The 27,444-nt window shown below is 44.4% G+C and overlaps 1 long non-coding RNA gene and 1 other non-coding gene across 2 annotated transcripts; one reads left to right on the forward strand and one right to left on the reverse strand.

The window, feature by feature from the left end:
• Positions 1–465: 465 nt before the first annotated feature.
• Positions 466–623, reverse strand: LOC115894477. Its single transcript, XR_004054590.1, has one exon. It is a non-coding gene; the product is annotated as a U1 spliceosomal RNA (small nuclear RNA).
• A 1,549-nt stretch (positions 624–2,172) lies between these two features.
• LOC115894381 lies at positions 2,173–26,346 on the forward strand. Its single transcript, XR_004054512.1, has 4 exons — positions 2,173–2,275; positions 6,575–6,693; positions 15,202–15,330; positions 25,612–26,346. It is a non-coding gene; the product is annotated as an uncharacterized LOC115894381 (long non-coding RNA).
• The last annotated feature ends 1,098 nt before the right edge of the window (positions 26,347–27,444 follow it).

The following is a 27,444-nucleotide window of genomic DNA, read 5'->3' on the forward strand; positions in this document are numbered from 1 at the left end:
CTCAGGTGATGTCACTAGGAACTATTCAGGATTGTAGATGGGCTTTAAGGCCACAGAGTTTCTAACTGGCCATGTTTAGAATTTTCCATTCAGCAGGACTTTTCCTCTGTGAACATCTGGTAGGACCCAAATCCTATCCCAATTTTGTGTTCTTTTTCAGACTTTCTGAACACTAAAAACATCTGTAGTTTTGCAAAAGGTTCTGTCACAATTTTATGATTGTAAATAGGCTAATTAGCCCAATCACTTGTTATTTCATCATCTGCATGGCACCACCTGGCCCTGGAGTATGTACCCCTCTGAGTACTAGGCAACGAGCAGGGCAGATGACCACCCTGATGAGACTTTGAATTAGGAATCTCATGACCCTGCCTTGGAACTCTGGCAGAGAAGTCCTCTCCTTCTTGATAGGAAAGAATGAAGATTTGGGCACTTTCTAAAACAAATTATTATTATTATTATTTTTTAAGCATGAATGCAGTCCCCCACTACTGCAAATTATGCAGTCAGGTTTCCCACATTTGGGGAAATCACAGGGGCCAGCACATCTAGGGTGCAATGGATACGCCTCATCCTCGGAAAACTACCTTCATGGTCATAGTATCTCCCCTGCCAGTAAGTATATCTAAGAAAAATATTTTTTAAAACTACTTAAAAAAGAAAACAAACAAATTTCTGGTAACTACCGTGTAACTCCATAGTAAACGATTCTCTATCTGCTTCCTACCAGGTGACCCCGGTACCCAGTGGTCTATCAGGTACTCAGTTCTGCCCATGAAGCAGTTCGGAGCTTTGCTAGGTTCCTTCTTGTAGTGTTCCAATCTGTCTTTCGCACTTGATCTTGTCTCTTCAGAGATGTCATAAACTCTCTAAGGACGGGAAGCCTATCTCCTATTTCTCTGTTAGGCATATGGTAGGCATTGATAACTGTTCCTTGGCTAGGGAGCTATAATTGTAACTGTGTGTGTGTGTGTGTGTGTGTGTTTTGGGGTGGGGACAGGGTTGGCAACTACATGCAAATACTCTGAGATCCCTCTAGCCCTGATCTCTTGGGAATACCTAAATCACATGTACATAAGTTTTAATTCTTGGGTGAGGTGCTGTTTCTTAACTTTGCTGATTTCTAACTGCCCCTTTCCTGTAATTGCTGGGTCAATGCAAATTCTCGGCTTCGCGTTTGAAATGCCACTGCTTTCCATCACAGTGATGAATTTACATGGGACAAACCTGAGGCCAAACAGTTCTGGCTCTTACTCAGAGCCTTCCTACCAGTCACCTCCCAAAGTAAAAGAATAGTAACATACCTGACCTGTTCTTCTGGCTTCTCTAAAGCCAAATTCCAGCCTTGGTTATGTTTCTGTTCATTTGGAAAATATCTGTACGAAATGTAGGTGCATGTCATGGAGGAGGCAGTGGGGAGTGAGTGAAGTGAGTCAGAAGGAAGGAGGAGAGCTCTCTCCCCCTGACCCTGCTGCTGCCTGCTTTCTTCCAATGAGTATAAATGGATTTTTGGGATCTGATGTGGCCGCATGAAGACGTGTCTCTGAAAAAGCGAAATGTCAGTGTTTTGAGACCTTTCCGTTGGGGAGGGACGGAACACGGTGGTCACTGGTTGTTCTCCTTAGGCCAGACAGGAGGAAAGGGAAGTATGTGTGAGTCTCTGATAATTCTCTTCTCTTTCTTTCCCTCACTTTTGTTCTTCAATAAATCACTCAGGACAATCTGCTTCTCCTTAGTGGTGTGTTTTCCTAGGGTTCAGCCTTTGTTTGAAATTCTAGAACAACAGAGTTGCAGTAAATATGGTCAACCTACGTGTAATTACGCTGGTATGTCAACTTTGCCCCGCAGAGTTGGGTCTGCTCTGGTTAACCAGAGGCCCCCCTGACTCAGAAACAAGACCTCCTGCAGGACCCTGTGGAGGGCCGACCCCGAGCCCTGTGTCTGAAGGGGGTAAGAGAGCCCATAATTACGCTCATTGTTTAGGTCGGAGCACAGGAGGGTTTACATTAAAGACCTCAGCTGGCACACACAGCATGCCTATGGAAAAAATGAACTGCTCTCCTCCGCCAGCTTCCCGGTCCCAGCGTTGCCTGTCCAAGGGCTTTGGGTTTCACAGACGCCTTCTGTGACTCCACTTTCTGACCACTCCTGATTAGAAGCTTGGCTTCCCCCAGTTCTAAGAGGCGTCTCAATCCAGAGGTTTGGAAATTGAGCCTTTCAAGAATCACAGCATGTAGGTCTTGGGAAGGACCTAGAGATGATGCCCTAAGTGGGTGTCTCTTAAACTTTAATGCTCACAGGAATCACCTGGAGTTCTTGTTAAAATGCAGACCTAAATGTGGTAGTCTTGAGGTGGGGCTGGAAAGTCTGCATTTCCAGAAAGCAGTCTGGTAATGCCCTGTGCTTGTTGTTGGACCCCACTTGGAACATCAAGATTCTAAGCTAAGCCTTTCGTTTCACAAAGAATAAAAGGGAGACCTGGAGACCCAGAAGAGCTTGTTGGGGCAGAGTAAGGACTTGAGTCTTCCTCTTGTCATGGTGTTTCCCTGGCCCTGCATAGATGCTCCTGGCAGGGATGATGTGTCTTAGCAGAGATGGTGGTCCCTTCTGGAACCACACCTAGAATCCAGGAGCAGGTGGCTTTTCCCCAGATGCTCTGGAGTGGATTGGATCCCCAGAGATCTTGATGTGAGCCCACAGGCTTCAGCAGTCGAGAAACTAGGTGATAGTAGACCACCTACTGTAAGATCCTGCCTGGAATCTTCAGTGGGTGCAGGGGAAAGGAGGGTCTGTTGAACATGCTGTGTATTGAGAGATGTGTACGTCACCAAACCCCAGGCTACTGATGTGACATTTCAGATAAGCAAGTGAGATTTGGAGGGGAGAATATGTGGCATCATGATAGAGGGGAATGGATGTTTTTAGTAGAAATCAAGGATCAGGTTAGGTACGGTGGCTCAGGTCTGTAATCCTAGCACTTTGGGAAGCCAAGGCGGTTGGATCATCTGAGGTCAGGAGTTCGAAACCAGCTTGGCAAACATGGTGAAACCCCCACTCTACTAAAAATACAAAAAATAGTCGAGCGTGGTGGCGCGCGCCTCTAATCCCAGTTACTAGGGGGTGCTGCGGCAGGAGAATTGCTTGAACCTGGGAGGCGGAGGTTGCAATGAGCTGAAATTGCACTACTGCACTCTAGCCTGGGTGACAGAGTGAGACTCCATCTCAAAAAAAAAAAAAAAAAAAAAAAAGGAAATCAAGAATCACAGGCTCTTTTCCAGTCTACCTCAATGGGATCTTGGACAACCTTTCTAGACTCTCTCATTATAGTCTCATATGTTATCTGCTTGAACCCAGGTACTGGGGCACTTGCTCTTTTGAAGTTTATTTCCACTCTAAAATTCAAATTGTGGATATTATCCCTTTCTCTCTCTACTTCTCTTGCTCTTCTTTCTTTTTCTATTTTTATCTGTGTTGTGGCACTTTGGTGTTATATATACAGTTGTGTACTGAAGAATTGACCAAAAGAGGGGTCTGGCCTTTGCCCTTGGCTCCTGCGAGACAATCTCTAGGCCCCTGAAGTGTCCAGCCTGATGTCTTTGTTTGTCTGGGGGCTTTGGCAACTGAACAGTCCAATAGTGCATTTCATAATCCGGGCTTTGGGACCCACCATATCAGTTCTAACCTCCATGGGAACTAGAGGCATAAGATATTGGCCTGAGCCTCCACTGAGGGCTGGAGACTTAAAATCAACCATGTGGACATTATGTGACTAAGCCCCAAGGAAAACTCTGGACACTAAAGGCTTGGGTGAGCTTCCTTTGTTGACAGTACTCTGTGTGCATCGTCTCACATTGTGGCCGGGAGGAGGCAACACCATCCATGACTCCATGGGGAGAGGAAACTCAGAAGCTCTGTCTTTAGACCCCTCCTGGATTCCGCCCTACGCGTCTCTTCTCTTTGCAGATTTAAATTTGTATCCTTTTGCTATAACAAAATCACAAGCATGGCTCCTTCCAGAGTTCTCTGAGTCATTCTAGTGAATTATCAAACCTGAGGGTATTTGTGGTGAACTCCCCAAATTAGTAGCCAGCTGGCGTGTCATGAGGATGGCATGGATACCCCCAAACTTGCAGTTAGTGTCTGAAGTGAGGGAAGCCTTGTGAGGACTCTCCTTTCAAACTTTGTAGTTGGCTGAACTCTTAACAACAGCAGTGCATCAATTTAGCAAGTATTCTGGAAGAAACAAAGAAATACATCAACTCCTTTAACCAAAGCCTGCCTGGTTGTAGAGTGGATTGAAGAGTCTAGGCTAGAGTGTAGTGGATTAAAAGCCTGAACTTTGCAGAAAGCCAGCCCCACAGATGGAGCTGGACCTTACTACTTTCTGGTTGAGGTGGGCATGTTACTTAAATCCCCGAGCCTCAGTTTCCCCATCTGTAAAACATACTTACCTCAAAGGTGTGTTGAGAGGGTGACATGAAATCAGATATGTAAAGCACAGGGCATACAGGAGCATTCCGCACATGGTCACTGTTGTGGTTACTGTTATCATTATTGCTTCTGGCTTTGTTGTTGGTGTGATTTCCGTGTTTACTTACTGATATACGAATTACTATTTTGCCTTGTTCAAAATAGTACTTGACTGACTCAGACAGATGGAAGTAAGATAACCTGATACAATAAACTGCCAAGAAGTAGGAAATAAGTATTGGGTAATTGGCAGTGGCTGCTGAGGGAGAAGTGGGGGTCCTCTCTCGGGGTCTCTGGGAGGCTGAGTCTGGCTAAGGGAAAGGTTGCAAGATTGAGCCTGGCTAAGATTGGGAGAGCTACCGCTTAAGACATGATGACATGTCTTTATATCAGAAGTAGGGGTAATCATGTAGAGCCAAAAGGTGAGGAGAACAGCAGCTGGCCTGGCCTGGAGGAATTAAGAGCCAGGCCCTCTGTCTCTGGACTAACCCATCCATCTTTATGTCTTCCATAGATTTCTGTTTGATAAGCAGAGTGGTCATTAATAGAGGTGTGCACTGTGCCATAAAGAGCTAGGGGAGAGAGGAAAGGTGGCATTTGGTTTTGGGAACCTTCCATCTCCCTATCCTTTCCCCTCATTTTGTCATCTCGGGTATTGCCAAGTCTCTCCAGAGGCTCATTTCCATTTTCTGCTAATTCGTTACTTGCGAACTAAGATATTTGCTGAGAAAGGTTCTCGACATTGCCCTTCCAAGATTTATATTTTAATGAGCGGGAGGAGTCTCTTTATGAGCCAAAAGAGTAAAACTGTAGTGATAAGATAGGGTGATAAACTTCACTGATAAACAAAAAGTGAAACTTAAAACATTAACCTCACAAGTGTGGGTGCGGTGGCTCACGCCTGTAATCCCACCACTTTGAGGGGTGAGGCTGGAGGATCTCTTGAGGTCAGGAGTTTGAGACCAGCCTGGGCAACACGGTGAGACCCTGTTTCTAAAAAAATACACAAATTAGCCAGGTGTGGTGGTGCACGCCTGTGGTCCCAGCTGTCCTAGCTGCTTGGGAGGCTGATGTGGGAGGATTGCTTGGGCCCGGGAGGCAGAAGTTGTAGTGAGCCGAGATTGAGCCACCACACTCAAGCCTGGGCAATAGAGTGAGACCTTGTAAAAAAAAAAAAAAATTAGCCCTACAAAACAACAAAACTCCTATCTCCAAACCCTCTAGTCAAATCCTAGAGAACTGCTGCTTGAGAAGTTCTTACTAAGCTCTCTGGAGTCCACAATCAGGGGTAGAGTCCTGAATCAGATGCCCATACCTGAATCATGGCTCTGACACTGACAAGCAGGTCCCTGAGCCTTTCTGTGTCTTAGTTTTTTTAACTGTAAGATGGGGATAACAATAGTAACTATCTCATAGGGTTGTTGGGAGGAATAAATGACTTACTAACATAAAGTACATTGGCCAGGTGCGGTGGCTCACGCCTGTAATCCCAGCACTTTGGGAGGCTGAGGTAGGCAGATCACTTGAGGTCAGGAGCTCGAGACCAGCCTGGCTAACATGGTGAAACCCCGTCTCTACTAAAAACACAAAAATTAGCCAGATGTGGTGGCAGGCGCCTGTAATCCCAGCTACTTGGGAGGGTGAGGCAGGAGAAATGCTTGAACCCAGGAGGTGGAGGTTGCAGTGAGCTGAGATTGTGCCACTGTACTCCAGCCTGGGTGACAGAGCAAGACTGCATCTAGGAAAAAAAAAAAAAAAGCCATTATATTTTGGTGGCAGGTGGTGTTTTAATAAAAAAATCAAACAAATAAAAACACTGTATTAGGGCAGTTCAGTCTTTTGGTCACATAATACTTGGATTGCACAAGTTGACCACTGGTATCTTAGGGTCTCTCAGAGTTTTAACCAGTGGACCATGAATCAGGCAAACAGATAAAAACAGTGGAAAAGAAGTCTTTTTGTGATTCACCAAGTCTGATTAGCAGTGGGAATGTGCATGGAACAGATCCTGTTTGGTTAAATAATGGAAACCAACATTCTCTTGCATTTGGTAATAATATATTTGAGGTACTGGGGATGAGCAGTTTCTGGTTTGATGGTCTAGGTCTAGATTTCCCCAGCCTTCTCTTTGAACTTGACCTTCAACCACTGGATCTTGAACCAGAAAACAGTTGAAAGAACATAGTGGAGACAGCGTGGGATCAAGCATGAAGACCGAGCTATGTGAGTCTGGATCAATCACAACTTTTGTGAGCCTCAGTTTCTATATCTCTAAAATGAATACCATAAAACTTCCTTCACAGGGCTGTTAGAAGAGCTAAATGAGATGATGCATTTGGAATGTTTTGGAAATGATTAAGGGTAGTGCAAATGTCTATTCTTGTTTTGTTTTTGAAATATATTGACTCATGTCATTGCTCCTAGAAGGAGGCCCAGATAGGTTCAAACCCTTGCCGAGGATGAAATAGAGGGAGGATGTGACATGCCTTAGGGCTACTGTTGGCTGAGCTTAGCAATCACCTCTCACCCTTGTCCAGCATGTGGATCTGCTTGCCTTCTGATCGGGAGCAGACATCTGTCTTCAGTCGGAGTTTTCTGTCTGCTTGGCTGAGCTGTAAGGATCTTTGCTATGTGTTGGATTAGGTTCCATTCTGTGTTCCATCACTGATTAATTTTGTGACTCAATTAAGTCATGGAGGTCCAGTGTTTTCATGGATTGGGCAGCTCTGGTTCTACCTGTCTCAAAGAGAATTTGGAAAATAGAGACAACGAAAGGATTCAAAGTAAAAGCACTGCTTGTTAAGTTTTTCCATTCCGGAAGCAGGATAGCATCATGATTAAGTACACAGACTCCTGGGTCACTGATTGCAGGTCCCTTAGCACTCTGGGCCTCAGGTTTCTCATCTGTAAATTGAGAATAACAATAGTAAACCGGGGTAATTCTAAGGATGAAGTGACTTAATCATGTGAAGGGCTTCATTATAGTTCCTGGTCTGGGTCAGTGCTCTGCAGGTGTTAGCCATCATGGAGTAGGACATATACTGTATCCCCCCTTTGAATGCAAGATTCCTGCAGGAGAAATAGGTGCAGAGATGATTGGGACCCTTTGGTCCTTGTTTTTCTGTAGTATTTTCCTGTAAGTCACTGGCAAGTGGAAAATTGGCCAAGCATTACCAATCTTTGTTAAAAAGTGTGGAAAAAAAGGTGTTTAAAGATAAATCCCCTAAATAACAACCCTTCCCTGACCATCTTCTCCTAGATCCTCAGAAACAGTTTTGTATTTCTATGAAGCTACAGGGAAAAAGGCCCTTGTGTTTGAGTTAACACATACAATAATTTATTCTGTGCTAGTTGCACCATCACAATGGAAATCTCCTCTGATGTTCTAGAACAGATGGACAAGGTCATGCTACTAGGTTGATCAGTTGGTTCTACTTTTTGTTTATAAAGTTTATCTTCCCAAGTGCTGCAAGAGGCACTGTCTATTCCCTGACCTGCTCTGCAAAGTTTAGTGCAGGCAGGCAGCGTCCCATTTTGCAGAGCAGGAGCCCAAAACCCTGAGGTACACTTATTGGCCATTTTCATCCTGAGTACTGATAATGATTGTGTTATTTTGAGATTAGTAAGTACAATTTTGGACACTTCTTGCTGGATAGAAGTCCTTCTTGAAGGAACTTGGGAAGGTTTCCTAGGAAGGCACGCTGGCCAAGGCCTAGTTTGGGAAGGTTCGGTGGATGTTCATTATGATTGTTTGCAGGAAAATTCAATTGATGTGATACTTTGAACATGTCACCCAAAGAATACCAATGTTGACCCCAGACACTTGGGATCTCAGCTCTTTGCTGGAGCTGGGCATTCTTGCTGAGTCCAGAAAGAAAGAAAACAGCCAGGTGAGCAGGACACCAGGAGCTCCAGGTCTGTGTGGCTGCTGGCTGTGGTGCAAGGCTAAGGGCATGTGCCTTGGGAAGTTTGTGCCTGATGCAACAATGAGGTTTCCAAGAAGGCTTTCCATTGCTCTATTATTGTTTATAAAGAAAAGAAAGTTTTTGCTTTTTTCTTTCCAAACACACAGGTAGAATTTGTCCAGTAGAACTCAACACCCTGGGCCAAGGAGGAGGGAAAGGAAAGTCATTTCTTATTGTCTTATTGGTGATCATAGTTGTAGTTCTGAGACTGGCGTTGTCCAGGGTCTGGCATAGTGCAACATCCTAGGAAGTTGTGGGAACATTTAGTATTAGCCTTGGCATTCAGATCCAGGAGCTGTGTCAACACTGGGGTGATGACATTCTCTTATCTGTTCACTTAACAAGTTTCCTCCCTACCGCATTTACGCCTCATTCTTTCTAGAAGAGATGCTATTTTCTGAGAGAATGTTTTGAAACATCTGAGGATCCAGTGGTAGAGGCTGTGGTGGGCAGCCCAGATTCCCGCTTCAAGACCAAGGCACCCATTGTCCCAGCTGCCCAGGAAGAATCAGCTGCTGATGGTCCACAGCTGGACTTTCTCTGGGACCAGCCCTGGCAGAAGGAAGTGGCCTTACCCCATCTTACTCCTATTCCTCTGGGGAACCCCGCAGCCAATCAGTTGGCTGAGGAGTAGAAATGCTGGGCTCCCTTGCTGTAACTTGGGACAGCTCAGAAGGGCATCCCACCTCCAGAGCTCCCCAAGGGAAGGAGGAAGTCTCTGTTACAACCGCACCCCACTTCAACTCCCTCACCTGCCTCCTCCTGCTTTCCCTTTTCCCTGACAGGGGTTGTTCCTGAGTGTTCCTCAAATTGCTTTGTACCACAGTCTCTGACACAGAGTCTGGTTCCAAGGAATTTGATGTAAAGTAAGTCTCTTGGCACCATGATTAGGGATGTAGCAGTGCCTTTAGTCTCTGTCATTTTCTATCTTTTCTAGAAATGTTCCCTTATCATTTTTTTCCAGCAAAGATCTTGGGGGCAGGGACTTTCAAACCCATCTAGGTCAAAATTGTTTACATGCGTGTATCTGCATGTCATGCAGATGGAAAATCTGACAGGACACTCTCTGAGGTGTTCACAGTTATGGTAGGAAAGGAAGTGAAGAGCGAACTCCGATTTTAACTAAATAAACTTCTATATTGTTAAAATAGTATAATGAAAATGAATTAATGTATCACCTGTATAATTACTATTGTTTCTTACATTTTGGCCTATTTTAGAATCTGAGGGTGATCATCTCACCAACCCATGTATCCGAAATCCCCAACCTCGTTGTTTCTTCCTCCTCACCTTCCTCTCGTTCTGTGGGAGCTCCGTGCAGCTGCTCCTGAGTGTTGGGGTAATGGTGGGGTAAGAGGTGGGGAAGTGAGGATGACCCCCAACCACAGGGGTCAGGGGTCAGCTTCTGCCACTCGCTTATTGAGATGAGTCAAAGTACAACAATAATCTGTATCCCTTGCCACGATAAGTTGATGAAACCTTCTTATCCCAGTGTTAGAGGAAGTGTTTACTATTTTGTTATAGTTAATAAGAAGGGCTTCCCTTCTTCCTGATGAATTCCACATAGAAGCATGAGGATTTAGTGCAAAGCCAGCACTCTGATGTGGCTCTGTCTTTCCAGATCTTTCATGGTCCAGAAGAACATGTCTGGTCCCTGATCTACTGATGAGGGATGGTTAGTTATGAGAAGGGGCCCGTGGATGGCTGTCTTTCTCCCCGAAAATTGGTTTCAGTGTTTAGAGCTACCTCTTTGGTTTTGCAACTTATCTATAATTCAAGGTATCAAGGTCTGACCCTTTTCAGTTGGGACAAAGACAGGCTGTTTTCACTTTGGGGAGATGGAGAGGGGTGAACTTTCATACTCACTCTCTCTCCCGCCCCTCTGTGAGTGCCAGTCTTCTGTTTCTCTCTTCCAGGTAGTGCTGATTACTCAGAGCACAAGATGTGAAAGGACATGCAGGCCACAGACATCGAATCTGTTAAAATCATTAACAATTGAACAGTAACTCCTGAAATGGAAGCCCAGATCCTATACCTTGTTCTAAGAAAAGTTACTCTCCACCATCATGCCTCAGTTTACTCATGTGGAACATTGAAGTTACAGCACCGAACAGAGGCTAGAGGGGGTGGGTGTTTGCTAAGTGGGACCTGGGGCTAACCTTTCTGATCTGGCCTGCCTCCCTCAGGGGGCTGTTCAAGACTCAATCGGGTTAATGAATGTGGCTGTATAAAGCAGAATGTTTGTAAATATAAGACAGTCATCAAGTTGAAGCAAATATATGGTTTATTTGCTTTAAATAAGGTCTTCAAATAAACATCTTCCTGGAGGTCAAATGCTAAAGTGCACATTACCATGGGTGGATAAAAGGAGACTATTTTGTCCTGGGGCACTGTTTTCCAAAATGTGTTCCAAAGAACCCAAAGCACAAAAGATGTTGCTGTAGAAAAAAAGCTGTATGTATGTATGGATGGATGGATGTATTTATGTGATCAATGTGTTTGGCAAGTAATGCATACACATTTGGGTGAATGAGGCTATGAAAGTGAATTCTTATAGAGGAAAAAATAAATAGTTATACCGTTATTAAAACACTGATAAATGCCACAAACATGACAAAATCTAGAAAACGAATGTAATATTGTTACTCATTAATTGCTTGACATATTTCTATAATACTTTATTTTAATCTATATTTTACAGCTATGCACTCTTTGCTCACCTGTTCATATGACAACAATTTTGAAATCTTTTCTACAAAGGGGCTAGAAACATAACTTAGTCTTTCCCTAACATGACTGATGAAAATTTGTTTTATTTTGTTATTAATAATTAAGAAAATGTCAGCTTTGTTGCTTGTTATTGGTACTATCATGTGAAGTTTTAGGATTGATGACAAATTTGGGACATCTCTTAAGTTTCCTTCATATGTGAGCTGTAAGATTTCACTATGTTCTGAGTTTTCCATTGCAGTAATTTATCTCACCTATTCTTTAAACTGATGACCCTCATTAACCAGGCCTTGAAAGGGCCCTATCTAGAGAGGGGCATTGACACTTAAGCTTTATTCCTGTCAAGGTACATTTGCCCCTTTACAAAACCTCTTCTCCTAACCCTCAAGTATTTATTCAGAGAAATTTCAAACCTAAGGAAAAGTTGGAAGACTAGTGCAGTGGACACTTGTACACCACTCACCAACATTCACCAATAAACATTTTGCTATATTCGCTTTACCTCTTTCTCAATCTCTACCTCTCCTACTCTCCTGTTTACATACACACACACACATACACACACACGCACCCCACCAACACATCACACACCACACATACACATGAGTTCAGGCTATATTTTCTAGGAATGAGGACATTTTTGTACATAGCCATAATACTATTATCATGTCTCATAAATTTTACATAGACATTATAATGTTATCTAATAAACACTCCGCATGCTATATGCTTATACTAACTGGTATCAAAAGCCCTTTGTAACCTCTTCCTTTCCTTTCCTTCCCCTCTCTTTCCTTTTCTCTTTCTTCATTTCCTCTCCTTGCCTTATCCTATCTATTAATCTTTGATTACATCCTTACATTTTGGTTCACAACGTCCTAGGATCACATTGCTCTATTTTACCCTCAGAGCTGAAATCAGCCATTCTCTCCAAGGAACCCTGGTTCAAGGATCCCTGTCAAAAACAAAACACCTATTAACATGTGGCGGATGTTGGGACATTACACTGTGGGGTGAACACCTGTTATATCTGGATCCTTGTGTCCCTCTCCCCTCTTTGTGAGCCAAGTCCTTGGGCTTGCTACGTAAGTACCAGGGAGGCCACAGATGTTGGTGACACCTGGAGACTTTTTGTCAGGTATTTGAGAGATGCAATTTGTTCCATGGAAGAAGGCTCAGTCTGCAGACCCCTGGCCTTCTCTTGTGTACTCCTCCTGTGGTTGGGAAGTGGGGTGAGGAGAGAGTAGACCACAGAGACAGCCTGTGTTAAAGGAGGAAGAAATTTCTGGAAGTTTTTCTATATCTAAATACTACTCCTCCCTGTTATTGATTTCCAAGTCATTGTTTAAGGTCCAACTCAGTGTCATCTCTTAAAACACCAGTATCATGTCTTTAGATAGCTGGGAAGTCAGTCTCCATCTGCATCTCTGGACCCTGTGGTGGGAGCCTATGAAGAACAACCTGAAGCTTTGCCAGGGCCTTCAGCTATGGGTTTTAACATTGTGCAGAAACAACCTTATAAATTTACATAGGTTTACATAGGTTAAATTTACATAAATTTAAAAACTCCCCTTACAACCTCTGGGAGGACAGCTTTGGAGACCTGCGAACACCTCCTGAGCTAGGGATAGTCAGCAGGCCTAGGCCCTGAGGGGCAACCAGGGGTGACAACCAGTGTGTGTTGCTCAGCCTTGCTTCCTGGTGCCACTTCAGAGGCATTAATATGTTTCTTCTGAGAACTGTCCTTTGAAAGAACTCCTGGAGTGGAGCTGATTCTGTAAACTTGATGCTATCTGGAAACCAGAGGACCAAACAAGCAGCCTGTGGAGGCCAGGACCAAACAAGCAGCCTGTGGAGGCCAGGAACACTGGGGATACGACCCAGGTATTAGTTGGAGTGCCCAGGAGAGGCCCCAGGGAGGCGCTGATGAGGTGGGACAGGACGTGACCACTACTGTGAGCTTCTAGGTGGGGGATGGGGCAGGAGAAGCCCCTCCCAGGCGTTGCCCCAAGTAGGTGCCTATGCTGAGGCAGAGGACCTTGGCAGGAAGCCCTTCTAGAGAGATAGGATTTTCCATTTTTCTTCTACAAGTGGCTGAAGGAGGAAGATGGAAAATCAGTTAACGTTTCTCCAGTGCGATCTCTTCACCTACAAAGCTGGGGATTAGATGACTAGTTTTCATGAATAAAAGAATTAAAAAAAATCAGCAAAATGAGACCTTCTGTGGAAGCCCAATTAGGTAGAAGTGTAGCTGCTCTATTTGAAGAGGAAGTTGGGGCCCCAAAGCCTTCCCAGAAGCCCCTTTTGCCAACCTTCCTCCACCCCTCCGTGGCCCCTGAAAGGAGCTCTGGTTTTCTATATACAGATTCCATCTGGAATAAAAAACAAAGGACTGAAAAGTTTTTCTCAATCTAAACATGCAAATACAGGCAGAAAATTGATTATTTGGAATCCTGCGTGGAATGCGCTTGTGAGGGCTGGTGAGGAGGCGCAGGAAGTGCCTTCAGCATCATGTGTTTAGATGGCTGGGCAGGAGGGCCATTGAAGGACCCTGGAATCATTAGGACTATTGGTGCTGACCAGGGCTAAGTGGACCAGAGAAACCCCTGTCCTGTGGCTGTGGGTCTTGGCTGTGGGGAGTCAACGGAGCCATTGGGTCCAAGTCTGAATGTGTCCTGAAATGCCTCCTAAAGCCTTCATTGTTTCTGGTCTGCTAAGCACAGGTCTGCGTTAACACTGTGTAGAATGGTTATAGCCTTCCTAGAAAATATGAGCAAGGATGGTAGTTTTGAGACACTCTGTCCTATGTAATTCTTGTTTTAGAAGAGGATTCATTCTATGTTTGCCCAAGATCCATAAAGAGTCTGTGTATACTAGACAAGAACTGACACTTCTGGAAGGTTTTAATTTTCAAAGAACATCTTATGATCTCATTTGATCCTCACAACAAATTAGAAAAACAGGCAGGGTAGGTATTACACTCATTTTCAGATGAACAAACAGAAGCCTAAGGGAGGGTGAGTGGCATGCTCACACATGGCTGGCACCTGTGAAGCTGGGACTGCAGTTTCGATTCTCCAAGCCAGCCTCAGCTTCCCAGTTCTGTGTAGATAGTGGATCAAATGCAGGTGGTTAGAAAAGAGTTTTGTTGCTTTGGCTTCTGTGAGGAGGATCAGCCACGGGCATGGTTAAAGGTGGAATTAAGATCCCTTACCAGCTCCACTAAGTGGCTACTCTAGGCTTCAAATGCCATTGCACATTTTGGGATCCACTGGGGAGAGTAGTGCCCACCCCCACTCCTGCCCAGCCTTCATCTGTAATTGCTTTTCCTGTAGCTCCCTGGGGCAGCAGGATGTGGCAAGAGTCTACAGACTTGAATGCTACTTCTAACTCTACTGCCAATGGTTCTTGTGTCTTGGGCAACTTCATTGACCCTCAGAGGATATTGAACTACAGCACTGTTTCTCAAAGGGCTGTGCTGGGGCCACCTGTGGCAAAGTTATGTGTGTGTGTGTGTGTGTGTGTGTGTGTGAATGTCCTTTGTGTGTGTGTTCCCGGGCTGCTCCCCACATCCACTGAATCAGAGTCTCTGGGGCTTGGGTACCTTCTCCTTTGGTGATTCAGCAGCACACTCAGGTTTGACGACCACTAGGCTAGAGACTCCCCAAGTATCCTTCCAACTTAAGGCCTCCTTTCTGCAATAACCCTCTTCCTTGACTCTGGGTGGGCTGAGATTTCTGTAGCAAAGGGTAGCACTTGATTTAACAGTAGATTTAAAAAGCTGTTTCAGGCAGACTTGCAAAAACCTGAGAGTCCAAGGGGGAAGTTACAGAGTAGGGGGTGCAGGAGTGAATGTGGAGTGAGAAGGCACCTGTGTGCCTGTTTCAGAAATGAAGGTAATTTCCTAAACTCTGCTCATGCCAAGCAAAAGTATGGGGACTATGTTGCCTCTTACTAAAGACAAAATAAATCACTGTTCCAGGGAGACACTTCTTGCCTTTTTTTGCTATCCTATGTCTACTTCTCCATGATTCAGGTGTTGACGAGGACTCTCACCTGGCAGAAGAGCTCATTCTTGCTTCCATTTCCCTGGGAAGAACATGGCTGAAATGACTTACTGTACAGACCACAGAAGTGAGACCAAAAACACTGAGATGAGGAAGAGGTCAGCAAAAGAGTCATATTTTAAAATATGTGCAATACTTATTATAATTGTTCTGTGCACTCCTATGGTGTGTTAAAAGATTTCACACTTTATAAGGTCTGCCTCCCAAGCTGAATATGATATTGTCTTGTACTCAGGTTGCATATAAAAGTGGCTATAACAGCTTAAAGAGCTAGTCTTAGGAGTAGACTCACAGACTGGTGTTAGATAGTTTATGCTTATGAATTTGAATTTGAATATTTTAATACACCAGGGTTGATAAAGTCATCAAAAGTATCATGGTAAAAAGCCAATTCCTAGGAGGAGACCATTGTCTTAAAAAATTATTAGCATTTATAGCTTATGTGGGAACGTAAGTTCTACTCATCGAAGACTATAGAAGAGGTGGTTTTGTGATACCAAATATGCTACCTGTACAAATTTAATGTGAAGTCCAAATAGTGTACCTATGTGAGTGGGACACCATGCAGATAACTTTTGGTTATCCAAGGTCTCCTTGTATAATTTAGAAAGTTATTTGTTGTCAGCAAATACTTATAAATTATTTCCAGCTGCCATGAACTAAATTTTAGGTACACTCTTTTCTGTGAGACAGAGAGGTGCTCATTTGGGAATGGATTCTGGCCAAGAAGTATGCAAGATCTACTGGAACAATGGGAGGTAACATTTGGAAGAAGGAAATAAAATTGGCTGGGCGGGGTGGCTCACGCCTGTAATACTAGCACTTTGGAGGGCCAAGGCAGGTGTATCACGAGGACAAGAAATCGAGACAATCCTGGCCAACACGGTGAAACCCCATCTCTACTAAAAATACAGAAAAGTAGCTGGGCGTGGTGGCATGCACCTGTAGTCCCAGCTACTTGGGAGGCTGAGGCAGGAGAATCGCTTGAACCCGGGAGGTGGAGGTTGCAGTGGGCGGAGATCACATCACCGCACTCCAGCCTGGCAAAGGAAACTCCGTCTCAAAAAAAAAAAAAAAAGAAAAGAAAAGAAAAGAAAAGAAACACTGACCCCCACCTATGTCCTGGGTCTTTTGTTCTCATTCTTCTTAACTCTTCAAAGATTATACACAGCGGATTTCAGGTCAAAGCTGCAAGTTGTTTTAGTATCCTGGGATCTTCTGTAGCAGAGCCAAGATTTGAGTTTTTTCTAAACTGGTAGGCTTGTTCTTCCTGGCCCGTATCTCTCTCCCTGTGGCCGTTGCAGGGTCCACCCATGAACAGCCTCATTGCAGCTGCCAAGTCACCAGCCAGCCTATTGGACAACTGGCCTTTATATTGAAGCAGGAGCTTGACATTCCAGCCCTGTTTCCCTGCTGCCGCTGCTGCTTTCTCCCATCCAGTGATACTGAAATAGACTGTTCAGGTGAAATGAAAATATCTAGAAAAAGGCCTATAACTGAGTCAGTGGAAAGCTACTTGGGATGTGCATTAGCTCTGCAAGCAGGTAGTGTGGGGGGAGATACTCATCCTGCCGGGGTAGCTGTCTCCATGTCAAACATCTTAATTTGGGTTTACTATAGTTAGAATATTTTGCATATTACTGTTCTTTATTTCAAAATTATGCCTACTTAAAAAATAATAGTTCTTTAAAGAGTTGCTAGGTTTCCATTTCTTTTTCATCATAAAGACAGAGCATTATGGATATTTCGAGAAGTAAAGATAAGGGATAATATCACTCATGATCCCTCACACGATTATTATTTTTGTTTATTTCCTTCCAGCCTTTTAAAAAAAAATATGCTTTTATCTAGTTGTAACCACAGTGTCATACTATTTCCAGTTTCTTTTCCCACTTAGCATGTGTCATTTTGCATTTTTCCATGTTACTGTGTGGTCTTTATCCTCCTAATGGCTACATGATGGTCCATGGCTGTGTATCATAATTTACTTAACCGTTTACCTACTGTAATCATTTTGATTACTTTCAGCTTCCCACTGTTAAAAGTCATATTGTGATGGGCATATTTGTGCATATTGTTTTTTCCATATTTGTATTATTTGTTGCATTTTTTAAAAAGTGTCATTGAGGAACCAGGATATTTGCTCAACAGGAGGCATTGCATTTGAAACTAATGGGGAAAAGGTGCTTTATAGAACAATTACAGTGGGAAAATGGGGCATTATTTAACAATGTATTGGGTCTTCACTATTCCATAAGTTGAGGAGAACGCGTAGCATTATGGTATTACCACAGTCATAGGCGTTCAGACACCTTAAAAGTACCTGTGATTCATTCGGAGGTCTTATGGTGTTGTTAGGACTCTTCTGTCCTTCACAACATGCTTACGTGCTTTGGTGCTGGTTGTTATTGCTTTATTGCAATTTCACTGCCATATGCAGGTACACAAGAGCCTATGTGCAAAGGTGTTAAACAGAGCAATCAGAGTATTCTTTGGTCAACATCCTCCAGGAAGGGTATCAGTGATATCCTATTTACCTGAACTTCACCTAAGGTGTGGGTTTTTGTTGTTGTAATAGGAATACCATTCTTGTCTTTTTTGTTTGTTTGCTTGTTTGTTTTTCCTCAAAAGGGAGTCTTGCTCTGTCGCCCAGGCTGGAGTACAATGGCATGATCTAGGCTCACTGGAACCTCCGCCTCCTGGTTTCAAGTGTTTCTGCTGCCTCAGCCTCTCGAGTAGCTGGGATTACAGGCATGGGCCACCACGCCTGGCTAATTTTTTGTATTTTCAGTAAAGACGGGGTTTCACCATGTTGGCCAGGCTGGTCTCGAACTCCTGACCTTGTGATCTGCCCACCTCAGTTTCCCAAAGTGCTGGAATTACAAGCATGAGCTACTGCACCAGATCCATTCTTGTCTTCTTTAATGTCAGTAATATGGCACTCAGAGAGTGTGCAAATGAAGGCTGTGATCCTCTACTTAATATTTTGGAGGCCCTGGATGTATTGGCCACCGGCATGCCAAATATGAGCTTGTAATTACAATGACATTCTCTTTTTTTAAGGTTTGTGAAAGTTTTATTTAATGAAACATGCTTAAGACTAACTAGAACACAATGTGTCCCTCATTCTACCTCTTTGTTTTCTCCACTGAACTTCATGACCACAGAGTGAATGTCAAAGGGTGAGTTTTGGGAGGCTGGGAACCAGGGTGCACAGTAGTGGGTCTATGTGAGTTAATAGCAGGGAAGAAAAATCAGCACTGCATTTTTTAAATGGGGGAAAAATCAGGAAAAAGGCATGCATAAAGGATTTATCCTTTCCATGAAACATTGATTAATGAAATCTAGTATAAACGGGTGTCATGCCCTTTAAATATTAGATTTCATTCCTTAGTGGATGGTAGGCTTCTGAAAGGGGATACCCTGTCTCTGCTGGCTCTTTATGGACACAAATGTTTCATGCCCTTGCAGTGATCAAAGATTCAAATGCCTTGGGTAACCGAATCATGGGACAGGGTGAAACATTGTGCTGGACAGATGTGTCGTCAGGAAAGGGCTTTGGTGATAAAAGGGACAGCTGCCCTCAGGATGGGGGTGGGGGAGAAAGGAGTCAAGCAAGAGGGAAGGAAGTATGCAAGGGAAGGTGACCCAACCACACGAAGCCAGCTACTTGGGCCCCCAGCTGGGAAACTCCACCAGCTTGCTAGCTCTTCCGGTTCTAGTAGGGCTGGCCAGACATCTGGCCTCTGTTCTAATTAAAGTGGGCAACCAATTTGGTGGCTGCAGTGAAGAAAGCGGCAGTGAAATCTTGATGGCTGTAGGGTCATAATAAGGCCCCATACAACTTTCCAAGACTAAGGCATTGCCAAATTATTTCCATCTCCTAGGGGCCATTCAGTCCAATTCTGCTTAGATTTACTGAGCACCACCTATATGGAAAGCCCATACTCCGGCTCCGGGAAGCCACTACCTCTTGGGGAGGGCACACGAGGAGACTTTGGTGTAAAAGAAATGAACTAAAGACCATGATAGAGGCACATGCAGGGTTCTGTAGGAATGTAACAGGGAAATAATTCATTCCTATTGAGAGAATCTGGGAAAGCTTCCTGGTGGGGTTGGCATTTGCTCTGAACTGTGAATTCTGAAGTTTGATTCTAGGCAAACATTCTGGAGGATGAGAGGCAAATTTGTCTCTCATGAGCAGAGAGGCAAATTTTCTGAATGGAATTTCTGGAATTTGTCCTCTATGGGAGTGAAATAAGATCATTCTAGCATAGTCACAGAATGCCCCACATTTCATGGGCAGAAGCTCAGGCCCTGTAGCCCCTAAGACTAGGACTTGCACAAACAGAAGGAGCTGGGAGCCTAGCTTTTCACCTGACTTGAATTGTTGGAGAAGGATCAGGTTGGCCCCTCAGTATCTGGCTTATGTTTATGCTCCAAATGGTGCATATGGTAACCTGTTACTATTAGGAATAATTAAGCCGCAATATACCCAAGTTATCTCCCGCTAGGTAGTTAACCTGCACTTGGCTCTGTTGGTGGCACTGGCGGCAGGCAGAGTGAGGGCTGCCCACCTTCACGGAAATGAGCCAGCTGGAGCCCATTTGTTAACCATTTCCTTCCCTTTGGTGCCCCTCCTCCATCCCTCTCCATCCGTCCTCCATCCGCCTTTTCCTTAAGGCCTTTCCAAGTACCAAAAGAATGGCTGGCAGGACTGTGCCAGGAATCAAAAAACTCCCTGATTTTATCTTTGTTACTGAAGGCAAAAATGATCTGTTATGTATATTTTATAAAAAAATGTGTTTTGTTTATAGTTCTACAGCCAGCCCTCCCTTTCCGCCCCCTAATAAGCTCATGTCAGAACTCTGAAGTCAGTTTGCCATAATGGTAGCCTAAAGGACATATTTTGTAAAAATGAAAAATGAACATATTATTTATATATCAATAGTGTAAAAAGCATTGATCAGTGCAAGCAGCCTGTTGTTTTGTTTCTCTGCTTCCCCTCTAAACCTCCTTCGCCATCTCCTTCTTCCCCCTCCCTTCTTGCCCCAGGTGCCCACGACACTTCTACTATTTAGAGAGGGAGTTCTAGCCTGTCCTGGTCAGTTTGTGCTGGGATTCGGTCTTTAATATGGAGCCTTCAACGGCTGAGCCTCCAAAATGACTCTCTGACAGCCAGCCATTAATTACCATCATCCGCGTCTAATTCATTCATCCCTCTCCCTCTCATGTAGAGGGACAGCTAGGGCTGAGGGCACTCAGGGAAATGTAGGCACGATTCCATGTTCTTTATGCAGAGAGGGCTGCCGGAGACTTTGTTGGATGCAGGGGCTTTAATTGAATTGGCTTGCCAATAAAGCTGTTGTCATTCAGTAAGTGAATTTGTTGTACTACTCGAAGCACAGCTGCTGCAGACAGCCCGGAATTTCCTGAAGGCAAGCCAGGCCCTCGGCTCGCCTGGGTTCTGCCTTTTCCATTGATCCTGAAGGCCATGAAGAGCGTCCCCCTTCAGGGCTTGGTTTTGGCACTGATTTGGAAGCCTTTGAGGAGCACAGGCAGGCTGGGATTCAGCAGGAACCTGGAGAGCCTGTGGGGTGTGACCCTAGGGGTTTATAGGGAAGAAATAACTCATAGGAGTGTTAGGGGTGGTAGCTATCAGGCAGGAAAGGCCTACGTACCACAATTGGGTATTTTTTCAATGCCCGCAAAGACGCTGCCCTCAGCTCCATCAAGCTAGTCATAAGAGAATATCACTTCCCATTGTAAAAAAAGAAATTGAGAATATGACAGTGAATATATTTGTAGGGCCTTGTTTAAGAGGTCAAGTGGTATTGAGAAAATGCAGCGGCATTAGAACTGGCATTTGTTACTAGGAGATTGTTGGGCCAGAAATGCTCTACTGCTCCCCACAGTTTATAAAACACAACAAGATTGGCAGGTTGCATGATTTATGATGGCTTTAAAGTAACATCAAGATTAAGGAAAGTTTTTCAAGGGACTGCAGGCCATTTTTATTTTCTGCATCCACGCACATGAGTGTAGTGGGCTCAAGTGAGTAAGAACAAGTGTGGGAGGCAGATTTTCATGTTTCTGGTGGTGTCCTTACACTTTAAAATAGATGGGGATTGCTCACTGAGCTCTTCATTCAAGGGATTTTCCCCCTTGTAATCTGGAATGATCTGAGCAGTGCTTGAGCCTTTTCAGGGAGCCTACTGTCCAATTGCAGTGGAGGGTTCACAGAACACAGGGATCCCTGGTCTACTTTCAATTAGTCAGGACTAGAGGATTTCCCAGCTCTTTACACCTGTTCTCCAGGGTCTGTCTACCTTTTGGCTGTTTTGTTGTCTCCTTTACCAGGAGGCTGGACAAAAAGGACCCTGTAAGTCAAACGTAGATTTTGTTTGAACCCTAAAATTCTGGCAGCCCAGAAGCTCTTTAAAAGAAGCCTATGTATTGGCCCCATTCATTTTTTTTTGATCCAGGGTCTTGCTCTGTTGCCCAAGCTGAAGTGCAGTAGTGCAATCATGGCTCACTGCAGCCTTGACCTCACAGGCTCAAATGATCCTCCCACCCAGCCTCCCAAGTAGCTAGGACTACAGGCATGTGCCATCAGAACTGGCTAATTTGAAAAATTTTGAACAGACTGGGTCTCCCTTTGTTACCCAGGCTGGTCTTGAACTCCTCAACTCCTGATCCTCCTGCCTTGGCCTCCCAAAGTGCTGGTATTACAGGCATGAGCCACTGTGCCCAGCCTTGGCTCTGTTTTTGATGTGGCAAGTGAGAGTTGGTTCCCTACATCACACATGTAGTTTGAAGCTTATAAGGAAAAAAAAATGGTGGAAACGCAGGTGAGAGAGGCTTTGGGACTTGGTATTAACATGAATATCTAGCTGGTGTGTGAGAGAGTGATGTATGTGTAGGTGCTTGTGTGTGTGTGTGTGTGTGTGTGTGTGTGTATTTTTGAGAGACACAGGTTTGCTTCAATGCCTAACTTTGGCATGAAATAGAGAAAATGATGCTCCTTACTCTAATAAGTAAACCTTTCGACCATACTTTTTGCTAGGTACAATCACATCTTTGTAAACTCTTCCCACAAATCAAATCGTGACAGAAGATGTGGCTGTGGAAACAAAATAATTACTGTTTTGTTTCAAGAAGGTGGACTGAACCACGACTCAAGTGGAAGGTCCATCTTCTGAAGTTTCGGGCTTATACTAGTACTAGTTTTTTTTCCCCCAAAATGGTTAATTTTTTTTTGTGAGATGGAGTCTTGCTCTGTTGCCCAGTGGCACGATCTCGGCTCACTGCAACCTCCACCTCCCGGGTTCAAGTGATTCTCCTGCATCAGCCTCCTGAGTAGCTGAGACTACAGGCGCATGCCACCATGCCCGGCTAATTTTTTGTATTTTTAGTAGAGATGGGGTTTCACCGTGTTAGCCAGGATGATCTCCATCCCCTGACCTCGTGATCCGCCCACCTTGGCTTCCCAAAGTGCTGGGATTACAGGCGTGAGCCACTGCGCTTGGCCCCTATCTTCTCCTCTTCCTGTGTTTTCCGTTCTCTTTCTTCTGGGCTTCACATTCTTCCTATTGTTGCCTACTCCTCCTTCCTGGCCTTCCGGGTCCTCCCTGGCCTCCTGACTTCTCCTTTCTTTCATATCTCTTTCCCTCTTGATTTCATCATATATCAAACTATCTAATATTAAAATTTTACTTGTCTTATCTTTACACACCTGATTTCATTAACCTGCTTCTGCAAGTGATTATTCTTCCTCCCTTTGCTTGGTGAGGTTTGCGTAGCTGCTCCTCTTTGAGGAGGCCGCCATGACTCTGGCAATTTGCTCCGAAACACTACTTTCCACCAACTACCATGTTGGGTGGAAGAGGCAGATCCAGTTTTTAACTTTCTAAAGCAATAAATTCAGGAAACCTCAGCTGAGGCCAACTCATAATATCATTCATTTTGGTTTCTGCTTTTCATAATTGAGTGCCTTTTTGTACTTCTCTTTGTTTTTTTTTTTAGGATGGAGTTTTGCTCTTGTTGCCCAGGCTGGAGTTCAATGGCGCGATCTCGGCTCACCGCAACCTACACCTCGCAGGTTCAAGTGATTCTCCTGCCTCGGCCTCCCTAGTAGCTGGGATTACAGACACCTGCCACCACGCCTGGCTACTTTTGTACTTTTAGTAGAGACAGGGTTCCTCCATGTTGGTCAGGCTGGTTTGTGCTTCTCTTTGATAAGTGGATTTAACATCTCCATGTGAACTGGAAATGCTAAGTTGGTGGTAGTGCCTTGAGGATTTTGTGTCTTGCTCTGACACCTTCAGTGACTTTATCAGAATTTAGATGTATTAAGGGATCAAGGAGTTGGGCTTATGTGCATGAAGTTCTCAAAGGGTTTGGAGAGCCTGTTCCTAAGCCAAGTTCTGATGGTCCCTAGGAGAGAAAACTTTTCACATGCCAAATGAACACAGTTTGGTGGAAAAGTTCATGACAAGCCAACGTAATACTTTAATCATTTTCTAGCAGTGACTCAGTGGTTATGGAAAATGACTATGGGAAAAAATACCAAAAAGTTCTTCTTTTCTGTCTTCCCCTACTTTGATAAGCATTCTTTTACTTCTCCTTCCAAGATTCAGAATTCTACTTTCGTTCCCTTGTTGCTTTTCTTCTCGAACTGGGGAGTGTCGAGTGAGGTGGTGGTATGCTGGGTGAACCCTGGGCTGTGGGATAAACATGGCAACTTTCATGGAGCATTTATTTTACTTAAGAATTTTTGAGGAAAATGTAGTTAATGGAAAGATCATCCTTACATGATGGAGTCAAATGCAAAATTGGCATTAATGTTAAAAGCAGGAAATTTCAAACTTTTGTTGTTGTTGTTGTTGTTATTGTTGTTTTTTGTTTTTTTTTGAGCCAGAGTCTCACGCTGTCACCCAGGCTGGAGTGCATGGAGTGCAGTGGTGCTATCACGGTTCACTGCAACCTCCATCTCCTGGGTTCAAGTGATTCTTCTGCCTCAGCCTCCTGAGTAGCTTGGATTACAGGCACCCACTGCCATGCATGGCTAATTTTTGTATTTTTAGTAGAGACGGGCTTTTGCCATGTTGGCCAGGCTGGTCTCGAACTCCTGACCTCAGGTGATCTGCCTGCCCTGGCCTCCCAAAGTGCTGGGATTACAGGCGTGAACCATGGCCTCAGCCAGGAAACTTCAAACTTCTGCTTGAGGTTCTCCAGTTCAGCCCCCATCTCACAGTCTCCAGAAGTAGCATTCTGCTCTTCAAAGGGGTGGGGAGGTGCATGACCCTTGAACCAATTACTCTAGTGGATTTCTTATCAGAGCTGACACAGATTATTTGTCTGAGAGTGAATCTTAACATCCTTGGAGCATGGATCTTACTACATCTATAATTTCAACTTCAGTCATCCCTACTAAAGGCATTAGATATTTGCAGTTGTGTTATCTGCAATGTAGGAAGGGCAAAAGGCTTGGGTCAATTTTAATTCTTCTTAGTTTATGAAAATGTCTGGAGTACATATAGGCAACCCAGAGTCATTTGGGGACTTGTTATTTGTGTGTGGATTATCTCCGCTTCTTATGTTCTACATTTCCATTTATCTGCTTTTGGACATTTCTTCACTCATTAGGTTATTTGTGATGAGTCAAATCCCAAATACACAATCCCAGATCAGGCTCAAGGGAGATATGCAGAGTATGTGCTCTTGGCGAAGGCCTCCTGATTTCCACAGGACTTTGACCCCATGCTCGATGTGAAACTCCTTTTCTCGCTGAATCTGCTGCACCAGGCATGGGTCTCAGGACTCCCTTACCCCTCCGGCTCAAAGCCAGCCTCAAAGCAGTCTAGTAGTCCTGTTAGTCCTTAGCCCCACACTCTGATCTTGGTCTGTCAAGTTTCCCTTTTGGAACAAGAGCAAGCCCAGATCCTCAGGGAAGAGCAGGCAAAGAGGAAATTTCTCTTGAGGCCAGAGAAGAGTTGATCCAAGATGCCCACTCTTGGCCAACCCTCACAGGTAGTGGTCCCAGGCACATCTTGTCCCTCCATGGCAAGTGGATACTAAGTGAGAAGTATGAATAGATGAAACCCCAAAGAGCACCCTGAAGCAGGCACCCACACTTCCTCACCCTTCTCTCCTCACAGTCAGAAACTTGGGGGTGGGAGACGGGGAAGAATTAGGGTAGCAAGGCAGGCGTGTGGGGGGCAGGGTTGGAGGGAAGTTTAATGTTCGGAAGTGTCAAGTTTCTCCCCATGGCTGGAGTGTGAGACTAACATTTTGCCCCTACCAAAGGAAGGCCATGCCTGAGAGAGACAATGATATTACATGCAATGCTTCTTTCTTTTAGTTTTTTTGGTTCTTAGGTGTGGAAAAACGGCTTTGTTGTGGTGGAAGATGAATTGTCTCAAGGGGGCGGAGGACTACCTGTGCGCTTCCCTGGACATGGAGTCCGAGACCGGTGTTTGCACAGTCCTTAAGGAAAGGGTTTACTCAGGAAATTAACAGTGTGAACAAGACTGCAGGAGGGACCATTTACCTACCTGAGAACAAACTGTTTTCTAGCTCTTTAGCAGCACCACTTACACACAATTTTCATGTGCTAATGGTAAGTGATTATTACCTAGTTAGTGAATCTACTTGGAAGACATAAAATAGCCTTTACTATCCCCTGGTTGAGACAACTCGCTAACTCAGACTGGGCGCTCTGAGTTAGAGAGGTGCAACAGGAGTGTTCGCTCGGATTTTTGGCGTTGAGCATGCATGCATGTGAGCAGGGTGCCATTTCTTCAGAAGAAATATAAACGACAACATTCTGTTTTGGGGCTTGAAACTGCATGACTGAAAACATAAAGGTGACAACTGTGATATGCTTTTTTAAATGAGGGCAGAGATGTCAAGAGAAACCAGCCTTCTAGGAACAAAGCAATACTCTGTCAGGTGCAGTGGACTTAAGACCTTTTTCTCTCTTGGAATAATGTCCTTAAAAATAACCAAATTTTCCATTCAATAGAAAAATGTTCATCCCTTCCTCCCCATCAATATGAATTGTTGTCATGGAGCATGGGGCACTAGCAAGCCATATTGATTTTGGAAATTAAAATGGGAATGTTGAAGAGCGTTTTCAAAGAATTATATGGGATTTTAGCCATCTGAATGGCTTTCTTTTTAGGGTCAGTGAGAGTATTCTGGCTAAAATGTAGCCCATTGCTTTAGAAATAGTTTCCTTAATGTCTTTCCTGTCGCCCCTGCTGGGTCTGTGCAGGAAATGTAAACCAACATACAATATGTGTGTTTATTTTCATGTCCCATTTTATGGGAAATTGGATGGGGTATTCCACTAAGGCTTCAGCTACGATGTGTTGACAATATAGGGGGAGTTGGGCAGACTATTGCTGAAAGAGTTTACAAGGGAAGAAGGGGGTTCTATAACCTTTGAGACCTATGGGGAAGAGCCAGGCCTGCCAGTGAGAGCTCCGTTACTCAGGGACCAGAGGGAGGCGTTCAATAATGAAACCGGCTGGTGAGTTGCTCATCCATTAAATGACATCCTCACCAGCCAGCCCCAGTTTCCAGCACAGTTGGGATGTTGTGCCACACCTCATCTTGTGGGATGTTATGTCTGATACTGTGTGGTCTTCCTGCCTCTGCTGGCCGCAGGAAACTCAGGCTACCAAACACCCAATCCAAAATCCATAGGGGTCACTAACTGGGTGGGGGGCAGAGTTACCCGGAGGACCCCTGCAGGACTGCAGAGGTTAGAGATTGTCAAACCAGTCATATCCTGGCCACGTGCAGGTGGTGGTGAAACTGAACCTTTCCTGGGATCCTACTGGAAAAGCAATTTAAAAAGTGTCTGGGTAGCACGGGGCCTGCTCAGGGAGTGTGGGTCCATGTATTTCCTGTAAAATGTTTGAAATGTCAGTGTTAGGCCCATCTGTAAGACAGCAGTAGGTGTCAGTGGGAATGCAAGTTTTTCCTGCAGAAAAAAAAAGTTAGTATGTTTGCATTTTAAGCTCATAAACAGCTGCAGCCCGGACCTTCATGGCAAGCACGTTGGGGCTGGAGGAGCTGAGTGCTGCTGTTTGCCGGTGCACCGTGGCAGTTTCCAAGTTGTAGACTGAAATACTGTATAAATCTCCAATTTCAATAGGACTTTGTTTTGTGTTTCTAAACAAGGAAATTGAGGAGTGTCAAAT

This window comes from Rhinopithecus roxellana, chromosome 17 (genome assembly GCF_007565055.1).
Source record: "Rhinopithecus roxellana isolate Shanxi Qingling chromosome 17, ASM756505v1, whole genome shotgun sequence".
NCBI lineage: Eukaryota > Metazoa > Chordata > Mammalia > Primates > Cercopithecidae > Rhinopithecus > Rhinopithecus roxellana.